Source organism: Anolis carolinensis, chromosome 2 (assembly GCF_035594765.1).
Source record: "Anolis carolinensis isolate JA03-04 chromosome 2, rAnoCar3.1.pri, whole genome shotgun sequence".
Lineage (NCBI taxonomy): Eukaryota > Metazoa > Chordata > Lepidosauria > Squamata > Dactyloidae > Anolis > Anolis carolinensis.
Window position 1 is genome coordinate 312,700,124 of NC_085842.1, and position 12,017 is coordinate 312,712,140.

At 39.1% G+C, this 12,017-nt stretch overlaps 1 protein-coding gene across 4 annotated transcripts in view; it reads left to right on the forward strand.

Annotated features, from left to right (window-relative positions):
* Nucleotides 1-12,017, forward strand: part of zbtb7c (zinc finger and BTB domain containing 7C) — a 279,530-nt gene that overhangs the window by 206,505 nt on the left and 61,008 nt on the right. The window contains exon 1 of one of the 4 annotated variants that reach the window (XM_062972570.1): nucleotides 3,634-8,703. The exons of the other annotated variants lie outside the window; for them this stretch is intronic. The gene's annotated coding sequence lies outside the window, so the exon portion shown is untranslated. Of the gene's footprint in view, nucleotides 1-3,633; nucleotides 8,704-12,017 lie in introns of those variants that run through there. 4 annotated transcript variants of the gene reach the window in all.

The window sequence follows — 12,017 nt, forward strand, 5'->3', positions numbered from 1 at the left end:
TTCAGTGAATAGCACAATATGTGAACATTTCCAAAATGTACATGAAAATATGTGAGTTTCCATGCTATTTTTATTTTTTATTTTTATATGGGCAGTCATGAGTCTAATTTTAGGAAGAACTAGCTGTGCCCGGCCACGCGTTGCTGTGGCAAAGTGGTGGTGGTATTGGTTAAAAATTGTTGTGTAATTTTTATTTGACGTTATTTGCAATTTTTTATTAATTTTATTGTGAGTTATATTTTTATTTATTATATTTTATTATTTTCTTGTATTATTTTTAGTTATTTTCTGTTATTATAGTATTTTATTGTATTAATTTTTTAGTGTTTATTATTATTATTTTTTGGGTTGCTAGGAGACCAAGTTGGAGGAGCTTAGCCTTCTAACTGGCAGCAATTGGATAAAAGCAATTATTCCTCTCTCTCTCATTAGGACTTTATTTTACTTTTCTTTTTGTTGTATCAACCTAGAGGCGTGGATGATGGGTTGTGTTGTCAAATTTCGAGGTTGGGGGGCCTGTAGTTTTGTTGTTTTGTGGGTCGCCGTGATGCCATCACTCTTTTATATATATAGAAGGCAGGATATTCATTCAAGAAAAGAAAAAAACCCACACCTACACTTGCCTGGGTGTATCCGACAAATGTGAAATGAGGATGGAGCTGTTACACTCACACATACGGCAAACACACAATGAGCTGAAAATAACAAAATCACAGCCAAAGGAAGGCAACATCTGCAAGACCACATAATACCATTGCTAGCCTTGCTTTCTTTGCAAAGGTAGATTTGGTTTCTATTAATAAAGAGATAATAGGGTGGGGAAAGCCTGGCAGCAGGGCAGCTTTTGACCAATTACAGCCATCTTGCAGGCACAGCAGCCGTTGCTGTACAATTATCCGACCACATGGATGGCCACAGCGGAAACACATGCCACAGAGGATGGTTTTTTCCTTTATTTTAAGCAACAAGTATAATGGGCAAGGTCAGGGGTTTCCTCCAAACTGCCTTCCTGTACTGAAGTGGAAAGACAATGCAAACCAAAAGAGGGTCACGTTGATCTTTGTCTCGGTGGTGGAAGAGGTTGATGGATGTGGGGAGTGAGGACAGGAATGTTAGTGGCCTCCGTTCATATCCCATTTCACTCATGAACCTTGTGCGGTTCTCCTTACTTAAGTGATTCTCTCCTGACTTCCACTTCTCCATTTGTAGAATGCATATATGAATGGCTTGACACCACCAAGTTGCAGTTTGAAGTGATATGTACTATGGTTTCTTTCACATTCCACAATTACAGTTGTCCCTCCACATTTACAGGTTTAACTTTTGGGGGTTTGGTTTTTCATTGATTGATAAATGTCTTCTCTGTGGGAACGCCTGTTGCCTAGGTTCTCCAGAGAGATTACTGTATATACTTGAGTATAAGCCTAGTTTTTCAGCCCTTCTTTTAGGACTAAAAAAGCCCCCCTCGGCTTATACTCGGGTGAGGATCCTGGTTGGCTTATATTTGGGTCAGCTTATATTTTGTATGTTGTATGTTGTGTTTGTACTGTTTGTTCTTGATAAGGCCAACTGGCTAATCAATAAATTGTTGTTGTTGGGTCAGCTTATACTCGAGAATATATGGTACATTTATTATTTTTCTCTATTATTATTGGTATTATTACATTTATTATTTTACTGTATTATTATTACACTAGCTTTGCCTGGCCACACGTTGCTGTGGCTTATGCTTTCAGAGTGTTGTTCTTTATTTACTGTCCTGATTTTAGAGATTATATTGTTCTGTATTATTATATCACATATTATATTTATTATTATTACATATTATATTTATAATCTTATATTATCTGCTTAGAACTGGATTATATGAGGCCCCTTCTTCACAGCTGTATAAAATGCACACTGAAGTAGATTATATGGCAGTGTGGAGTCCAGATAATCCAGTTCAAAGCAGATAATATAAGATTATAAATGGGTTATATAGCAGTGTGGAAGGACCTTGGGTCTACACTGCCATATATAATCCAGTTCAAATTTGATAATCTGTATTTTATAGGCAGTGTGAAAGAGGCCTAAGTGAGGCCTAACTCTGCCTGTCCCCTGGGCTGAGTGGGTTGCTAGGAGACCAAGTGGGCGGACTTAGCCTTCTAACTGGCAGCAATTGGATAAAAACAATTATTCATCTCCCTCCAATTAGGACTTTATTTTTCTTTTCTTTTTATTGTATGAACGTAGAGGCATGGATGAGGGGTTGTGCTGCCAAGTTTAGTGTTTCTGGGGTGTGTAGTTTTGTTGTTTTGTCCTCGGCCGAAATTTCATTACCCTTTTATATATAGATAGATTTATTATTCTACTCTATTATTGTTGCTACTATTACATTTATTTTACTCTGTTTTTATTATTATTATTAATACATTTATTATTTCACTCTGATCTTCTTATTATTATTACATTTATTATTCTACTCTATTTATTATTACATGTATTATTTTCCTGTATTTATTATTATTATTATTACATGTATTATTTTCCTGTATTTATTATTATTATTATTACATGTATTATTTTACTCTATTATTATTAAAAGGGTACATAAGCACATTTACATTGAAGAAGATGAGAGTAATGATTTAATCAGAGTTGGAGAGTCTTATCTTAAATTAGAGCTTGATGTAAATATTCAGAAACATTTAACCTACTGATGCCTCAATTAATGTAATTTTTTGGTATCTATTTTTATTTCTGAAATTTCCCACCCTCGGCTCATACTTGAGTCAATGATTTCCCTCTTTTTTGTGTTGTAAAATTAGATGCCTCGGCTTGTATTTGGGTCGGCTTATATTCGAGTATATACGGTATATGGCCATCTTCTGTAGACCACAGCATTGTGCTTGAAGAACATAGACATTACTCAAGAGGTGCTCTTCCAAGTCAAAGGCTTTTTTTATTTGCGTCCTTCCTCTTTTGTAGAGTGAATGTGGACAGGACTACAATTTTCTAATTCGGAGAAATTTTACACTAACCCCTTTTGAGAACCTGATAAGTGGTTTGTACCTATTCCAATGAAATAAGAACATGTACAGTGGATATTTTGTAGGCTAGTCCCAACTAAAGTAGACAGAGGGAATCAATTGATGAAGGGCAAGTCAACACATAGATAAATTTAATTACAGTAGAGTCTCACTTATCCAACGTTCTGGATTATCCAACACATTTTTGTAGTCAATGTTTTCAATACATCGTGATATTTTGGTGCTAAATTCGTAAATACAGTAATTACTACATAGCATTACTGCGTATTGAACTACTTTTCCTGTCAAATTTGTTGTATAACACAATGTTTTGGTGCTTAATTTGTAAAATCATAACCTAATTTTATGTTTAATAGGCTTTTCCTTAATCTCTTCTTATTATCCAACAGATTCGCTTATCCAGTGTTCTGCCGGCCCGTTTACGTTGGATAAGCGAGACTCTACTGTAGTGTCTCTTTCAAAGGTGGGACACACAAAAGGATTTCTGCTGACCTCATAGAAATGTAATAATGTGATTAAGGAGGCCTGCAGAGAGATAAAAACCAGAGTGCATCTACACTGTTGAATTAATGCAGTTTGACACCACTTTAACTGCCATGGATTTATCTCTCTTGAAATCCTGGAAGTTGCAGTTTCACAAAGTCTTGAGTCTTATCTTTCAAAAAGTGCTGGTTTCTCACAAAACTAAAACTCTCAGGATTCCATAGCATGAAGCCATGGCAGTTCAAGTGGTATCAAATTGCATTAATTCTACAGTATAAATGCAACCCTGTTTGTGTGCTCTTCCCCATTAATAGCTTTTGCCATCCTCACCATGCTCTGATGGATGCTGTGTGGCCACACATGTCTCACTTTTCATCTGTGAAATGTTGGAAGATGTGACATCACCTCTTTTTAATAAAAACTTGCCCTTGGCTGCTGCCCGACGATAGTGAGCCTTGTCCTCATCCCGATGCACAGAGCAGCACTAACTACAAAACTTCAGCCGTCAACAGGAGTCAGCAGACTGAATCCTCCCACCGAGAAATCCCCTTGCCGAGTGTAATTACTTCTGTTTCCTGAAAGGATTAGAGGATTTAATTAGTGTCCTGTTTGATCTCCCCTGTATAGAAGCAAGAGAGGAGATAATGTAGCCCCCTGAGCCTTTAAAATACACGCATTATGGAAGATTCATAAATTGACAGGTGTGTATGTGTGCGGATGTGCATTTTAGGAAGGGCCTTAATGACTTGCTAGCCTCGAAACAAGTACATGATGGAATTTGGTTTAAGGACTCCCATAGATAACAAAATCTATGGAATCGGACTGAGGAGGGTTATTTTTTTCTTATCCAGCCCACTGGGATTTACTGATGTTCATCACCATGACCTTTGAGGATCAGCACAACACCAAAGCAGGACACAGAAAATGGAGACAAAGGGGTGGAAAGGAAGCGTTCCCAAGGGATTGAAGTGGCTTGCTCTCGGGTGTGTGTCTGTTTACTTTCCAGCCACCTGTGTTTCTGAGTTTTTCAGATGTGTCAGTGTTAGCCCTGTCCTGACAAGCGCTCCGCATTTTTTGGTCTCAGCTTCCAGCACAAAATGGGACATACTTCTATTGGTTTCAGTAGGTTTCACAGCTTATTTCAGAATTTCTTGTGCATTTTTAAAAATGCACTATTCCCATTTTAATATATGCTGCAGCACACATTTATTTATTTATTTACAGTATTTATATTCCTCCCTTCTCACCTCGAAGGGGACTCAGGGCGGATTACAATGAACACATATATGGCAAACATTCAATGCCAACAGACAAACAACATTCAGTTTTAGACAGACACAGAGGCATTTTTAACATCTTTCCAGCTTCACGATTCCGGCCACAGGGGGAGCTGTTTCTTCACCGTCCATTGGTGGCTGTTCTTCCTCATTCTTTTCCTCGTGAGCAGTTTTATGGTGTTGTAGATTAGTTAAATTAGCCTCCCGCATAAAGCGTACCTAAATTTTCCCTACTTGACAGATGCAACTGTCTTTCGGGGCTGCTAGGTCAACAGCAAGCCGGGGCTATTTTTTTTTTTTTATGGTCGGAGGCTTAACTCGACCTGGGCTTCGAACTCATGACCTCTCGGTCAGTAGTGATTTATAGCAACTGGTTACTAGCCAGCTGCGCCACAGCCCGGCCCCTTACACATTAGGGGTGTAAGTTGCAGAGACCTTGAGCTGGTTTCAAACTGCATTTTACTAACTGTGTAGAACCGCCATGAAGTGGGGACAAAGGTGGAAAGTGGGAGAAGATGAGAAAAAAACTAGGAAATTTTAAAAGAAAAGTGGAAAGATCGATAATTAACTGGGCGTGTCCTTGTCAAATAAGGACAGATGGAGGGTATGAAACAAAATAGGGCACAACATAATAAAAGGGTGGGAGATTGAAAAACGATTTTAAAATGCAAAATGACGAGAAAACAGCAAAGTGCAGAACCTTTACCTTCCCAGTAGTCTCATACGAAAGCGAACTACTGCTACCTCTCCCAGTTTCTTTGTTCATCTGCATTAATAATGTTTTGCCACCTTGACGGTGTCCTTTGCAGAAAGGGCTGAACCTTGTCTCGGTTATAAAATAATGTTCTTCAAAAGCACAAAAAGTACATCACAAAGTGAACAGAAATCCAGTCCTTGAAAGGGAGGTTGGGCAGGACATGGGATAGAAGCATGAATCAAATATAAAGCAGGAAGATTATCCACTGATGGTTAATAATCCAAAAAATTAGCCAGATCTTGTCATCTTTGTGCCACTCTATACGGTTCGTTGTCTTGAGACTATGATATAAAGCTAGATGCACTGTGTATTCTGCTAATTATAGTAACCACTTATTATGAATGCAGGTCAGGTCCAGCTCCTTCCCTGGTCTGATGCTCATAGTGAGCTGTCCGGAGTAGTCCATGTTTCACTTTTTTTCTAAAAAGCCTGTAATCTCTTTAGACAGGTTCCTATTGCTAGGTCCAGATCATCTCCACTTTGTGCCGTGAAATACGATGCCTGTCTTAGGCCACTCCATGTCCTCTCCATCTTCCTCGAGGACGACAGGAAAGTGGCCGCTTAACAAATCGCCCTCGTCTCCGAAGCCCAGCGTTTTCCGATGTGTCGCTATCATATTTTAACGGTTGACGCTTTCTGTCTGCGTTACTGGACCCTTTCCGAAAATGGCAGAGAAGCTTTTATTGTTTGCCAAATGATTTCGTGAATTTTCCTCATTTTTTTGTGCTTTTGAGGAAAATAAATGCTTTTCTATCCTAACTGTTTATTTACTGGCAGAACCTGCTCTCAGTTCTGTATAACATTCCTCCTTAATCATAAGAGACTGGTTTGAGTATTTGTCAGGCTCTTTTGAACGGGAAGATGCATAGTGTGATGGGTTCCTTTCCTCCAATGTTGTGGCCCCTGGGATCCTCCTGCAAGTCTCATTTGGCATGATTGCTAGGTATTTTTTTCCCTCCAAACCATGCAGACTGCCTCCCCAAATAAATGTAAGCACACCTATTTTAGTACCAAAGTGTTGTAAAACCTCACTTTCTTCTACACCTCATTGTAGTTCCCAACCTTTGTTCCTCCTTGACTTCAATTCTCAGAAGTCCCAGCCAACTATACTGATAGTCAGGCATTCTGGGAGCTGAAGTCAAGAACCTATGGAGGAATTAAGATTAGGTACTCCTATGAAATCTCACTTTTCTCTAAAGTCCCTCTCAAAATGGGGACAGGACACTTGCTATTTTCAGATGGGCCGTAGAGGAGAATGGAGATGATTTAGGCTAGCAATATGGCTGTATGGGAAGGTCTGGTTTATCATGAAAACAATCAATAAAATAACAGTCAACACAATAATACATTCATGGAGCCTACGTCTTTGCAATGCTAATCTTAATGTCAAAACAAAAAACAGAAAGATAAAAAATAATACAATCAAATAATTAAAAGCAACAGGTTCACAATAATACATCCACAGAACCTACATCTTTGCAATGCATCTAGTTTTAGTGTCGGAACAAAATACATAAAAATAAAAAGTAATAGGGTCAAATAATTAAAAGCAACAGGTTCAAAATTAACCAGCTAATGGAAGAAGAAGATCTGAGGACACCATAATGAGGACTCAAGGAGGATCACCCTAGGGAGGTCATTATGCAGAAAGCTCTTTATATTTTATTATCTATTTTATTTATAACCCTTCTTTCTCCTGGGACTCCTTCTTGTCTGCCTGATGGTTATCATGGTGCACATGGAGTCATGAGCTACATCAGAAATCACAGCATTGGTGTGGAAGTCATCTAGGAGCAACATAGCAATGAAAATGGTGCCAAAATGGTGTATTAATTGTGCAGTATAGATGAACCTGCAGTCACAGTCGTTCACACCTCTTATAGTCTTTACCATCCATGATCACATGATCACATAGATCAGTGGGTCTCAACCTGTGGATCCCCAGATGGTTTGGCCTTCAACTCCCAGAAATCCCAACAGCTGTTAAACTGGCTGGGGTTTCTGGAAGTTGTTGGCCAAAACATCCGGGGACCCACAGGTTGAGAACCACTGACATAGATCATGGAGTTCTTATGAAGAATTGAGCTGGTGTTTAGATACAACAAACTTAACAGCATACTCACAGGACATCCATTATCCATCCAGCTTTTTTGGAGAATGAGATTTGGGAATAGACAGTGGGGCCCATTCACAATACAGAATTATACCACTCTTCTTCCACTTCAGCTCCCATGGTTTTGTCCCAGGATTAGTAGTCTGATGAACTACTGGAGGGCTCTGGTGATAATTTTAAATACCCTTCTCTCCAAATTATCAACCCCAAGATTTCATAGGATAGAGCCCTGATAGTTGAAAGGGAACACTATAATTCTGCAGTGTGACTGTACCCTGGATGGGCAGATAGAACAAAACTCCTCAATTGCAACATTTCCATTAATGTCCCAGTTTCTCTGTCTTCTTCCAACTTTCCCCCTTCGCCCTCATTGTACTTAAACTGCAATTTCAAAGGACAAAGATGTAGTTTGAACTTGATTAATGCTACCAGTATGTTTCTGCAACCAATTCAAAGTGCAGGTTATTGCTCATAAAGGCTAATGCAGGTTCATTCAGGTTATCTAAAGATGCATGTACACTATAGAATTAATGCAGTTTGACTTCACTTCAGCTGCCATGGCTCAATGCTATGGAATCCTGGGAGTCCTTGTGAAATTACAGTTCCCATGATTCCATAGCAATGATTTTAGTTGTTTTTGCCAGCATAATTCTATGTTATATTTTATATGTTATATTATACTTTATATGCTTCAACTGTATTGCTTTGGCTTTCATTAGTAAACCACTGGACTGTTGACACCCCATCACCAAGTGTATTTTTCCTCTCTGCTCATAATTACTTCCGTAATGGCACTCCCTTCTCTCCTCCAAGGATTAATAAAACATCAGATGCTAACAGGGAGCCAGCTTTCTTCGTGTAAAGGTCACAAAAACAAGGAACCAAATTGAGTGACACCCTCATGTTGTCAGAGGTCATAATGCCTCTATTTCTGACCCACTTCCCAGAGAGGTCAGTAGCTGGCTAGAATGAGGTTCATGGGTTGGTTGTTTCCACCAACTGAGAAGCCCAAATGATGTCATAAGTGGACAATCTTCAGCAGTAAGTAGGAAAGAGAACCTTCTCAGTTGTCCTTCAGAGATTGAAAATGCTATTTTGTTAGACTATAATTCCTATAACCCTCCCCTTTTAACATCAGGCTGGAAGATTCCTGGTTGATATGGGATCATGGAAGCTGTAGCTTCAGAAGGTCTTTAGCCTTCTGTGCCAAAGAGTGTTGATACTTCACTAAACTACAACCCCCATGATTCCATAGTATTGAGCCATGGCCTTAAAGTGGTGTCAAACTGTAGAGGCATTGTAAATTCAGAATGCAAAAGCAGTTTATACTCAGTTAACTGAGTAGAAGGGAGAGGAAGAGACAGATTCTTTCCCTTTCTAAAATGTTCAGGTAAAAGCAAACAGCTGTGGTTTCTCTGGTGTGTTCTTCCTCATTAATAACATTTGTTATCTTGATCACACTCTGATGTAGCTTGGCCTCATGTATCCTGGTTTCATCCATACTATATTGGAACGTATACAACATGTAGGAAGAATTGGGATTGTGTAGGGACAGAGGCCCACTAGAAGCTTGACAAGGATCATGCAACAATGACTCAAGAGTACTTTCAAATATGTCACCTTTGCCACAGAGTTTGCCAATTATCATGAACTGGGAGATGTCCCTGAAACTCTTCCGGTGAGGGTTTGGCTCTGATGACACATTATCTATAATCCCACTTCACTATAACCATGCTAAAACCGCCACCCAACCCAAATTGCTATCTTTAACATATGCTGAAACTCCAGAAATGGTGACACTGGTGAAGTCAATCCTGCCTATCAGCTCCATATGGTGCTTCTAAAAATGTTAATCATTTGTGGCTAAGAAATACCTGCCATTTCTTCAGTGAACCCAGAAATCAAGACCTATCTAGACCAAAAGGGAGTGAGTGTTCTGGGGATTTAAGGATATCCCTAGATATGTAACCCCCCCCCCCCCCAAAAAAAAGATGTCAAAATGGAGTTTCCAGCATTCTTCATCACTAGCTTGGCTGGATAGGGTTAACAGCTGATACACTATTCCCCCTTTGATCTAGAACAGAGTTTCTTAAACTGTGGTCTTCCAGATGTTTGGGACTTCAGTTCCCACAATTCCTGACAGCTGGTAAACTGGCTGGGATTTCTGTGAAGTCCAAAACACCTGGAGGGGCACAGTTTGAGAAACATTGCTCTAGAAAGAACACAGCTCTTGCCCAAAATCCTTGGTTTATGCTTTTGGAATAGTTACATCTGACCTTTCCCCCCTGATTTGCCTCTTTTTCTCCTGAAATGTCCAGGGAAGGACAACTGAGTTGATCAAACATCTGGAAACCAAGGCTTGATCTATCCTGCCTTATATCCCAGGATCTGACCTCAGATTATCTGCTTTGGACTGGATTATATGAGTCTAAACTATTAGATAATCTGAGATAAGCAGATAATCTGTGATCAGATCCTGGGTATAAAGGGCAATATAGATCCAGCTTTGCTTAGATCCAGAAACAACTTAGGGAGCTGGATACGTTTAGGTCAGACTGGATCTATACTGTCCTATATCCTAGGATCTGATCCCAGATTATCCTCTTATCCCATATTATCTGGCAGTGTAGACTCATATAATCCAGTCCAAAGAAGTTATTCTGGGATCAGTTTCTGGGACATAGGGCAGTGTGGTCCCTTCCAGACAGGCCCGAAACGCGGGACATGTCTCAGTTTTACTTTAGGCATCCAAATAACCCGTCAGGTAAAACCAAAGTAATCCGGAGAAAATTGTGATTTCCCAGTTTGCTCTGGATTAATAAAATACCTGGAAAGATTCAGACATTGAAAGAAGGTCCAAATCTTTCCAAGTGAAAGCCCTGCGGGTAATCCAGGTTTACCTGAGCCATTGTTTGGACACCTCAGGTAAAACCATTACCTATCATGGGATTTAGGGCGGTGTAGAAGGGCCCCTTGGTTCAGATCCTGGGATATAAGACTGAAAGGTGACATGATTGTTATCTTTAGATATTTGAGGGGATTTCATGTAGAAGATAGAACAGGGGTCCCCAAACTTTTGAAGCAGAGGGCCGGTCCACAATCCTTCAGACTGTTGAGGTGCTGAATTATCATTTGAACAAAAACAAAACAAATTCCTATGCATACTGCACATGTCTTATTTGTAGTGCAACAACAACAACAATGAAATAACAATACAATATTTAAAAATGAAAACAATTTTAACCAACATAAACCTATCAGGATTTCAATGGAAAGTGTGCGCCTGGTACTGGCCAATGAGATAGTCAAGTTAATTAGGATTGTTGTTGTTGTATGCCTTCAAGTCATTTCAGAATTTGGCCGAGCCTAAGTCTAAAATTAATTATTTATTTACTGCATTTATTTACTACATTTATATCCCACCCTTCTCACCCCGAAGGGGACTCAGAGCAGCTGTATGTACATACAATATATTATTAGCATAACACAATATTAGCATTATATATTACTATATTGAACTATACCACTATACTATTATATAATATGTAATATATGACATATAATTAATATTATTATATGGTATTACTATTAGTATTATATTGTATAACATATTATTATCAATATTATATGTATAATATATTACATTATTAAAACTGATATAAAAATATATTATAAAACTGAGGGTGGGGGCCAGGTAAATGACCTTGGAGGGCCGCATCTGGTCCCCGGGCCTTAGTTTGGGGACCCCTGAGATAGAATGAGATTTTCAGTGTGATTTCTGCCTCTGATGCCATATTCCTGTTAAAGACTCAATGCCCAGGAACACATCTGCTTCATTAACTGAGGCTGACCTGTAGCTTAAACTATCTCTGAATAAACTATCTTGATGTGGGGTGTGGATTCATTATGCAAACCCTCACACCTTGAAAGGTGAAGCGTTGTCTTTTGACCGTACACTCCTCTTTTGAATGTCTGAGTTGCCTGTCAACTAAGGGCAGCAGCCTCATTAATGTCATAGGGTGTTCTTAGGCAAGGAATACGCAGAGGTGGTTTTGCCAGCTCCTTCCTCTGAAATATAGCCTGCAGCATCTCAATTGCATCATGCTTTCGTGTGTGGTTGGGCCTCATTGCTTTTCTTCCTTTAAAAATTAAAGATGGCTCGTCACCACTAGAACTGGTTTAGGATCAAAGAGATTCATCGCAGGAAAGCATAACTTGTTATTCATCTGAAGTTTGGGTGGAGGAATCTGCCATTAGGTTCTACTTGTAGATAGTGAAACCATCAAGGAGAATGGGTAGATCTTTTTTTTCTCCAGAGAGGCTAGTATTTTCATGAAAGGATTTAGGTATTAATT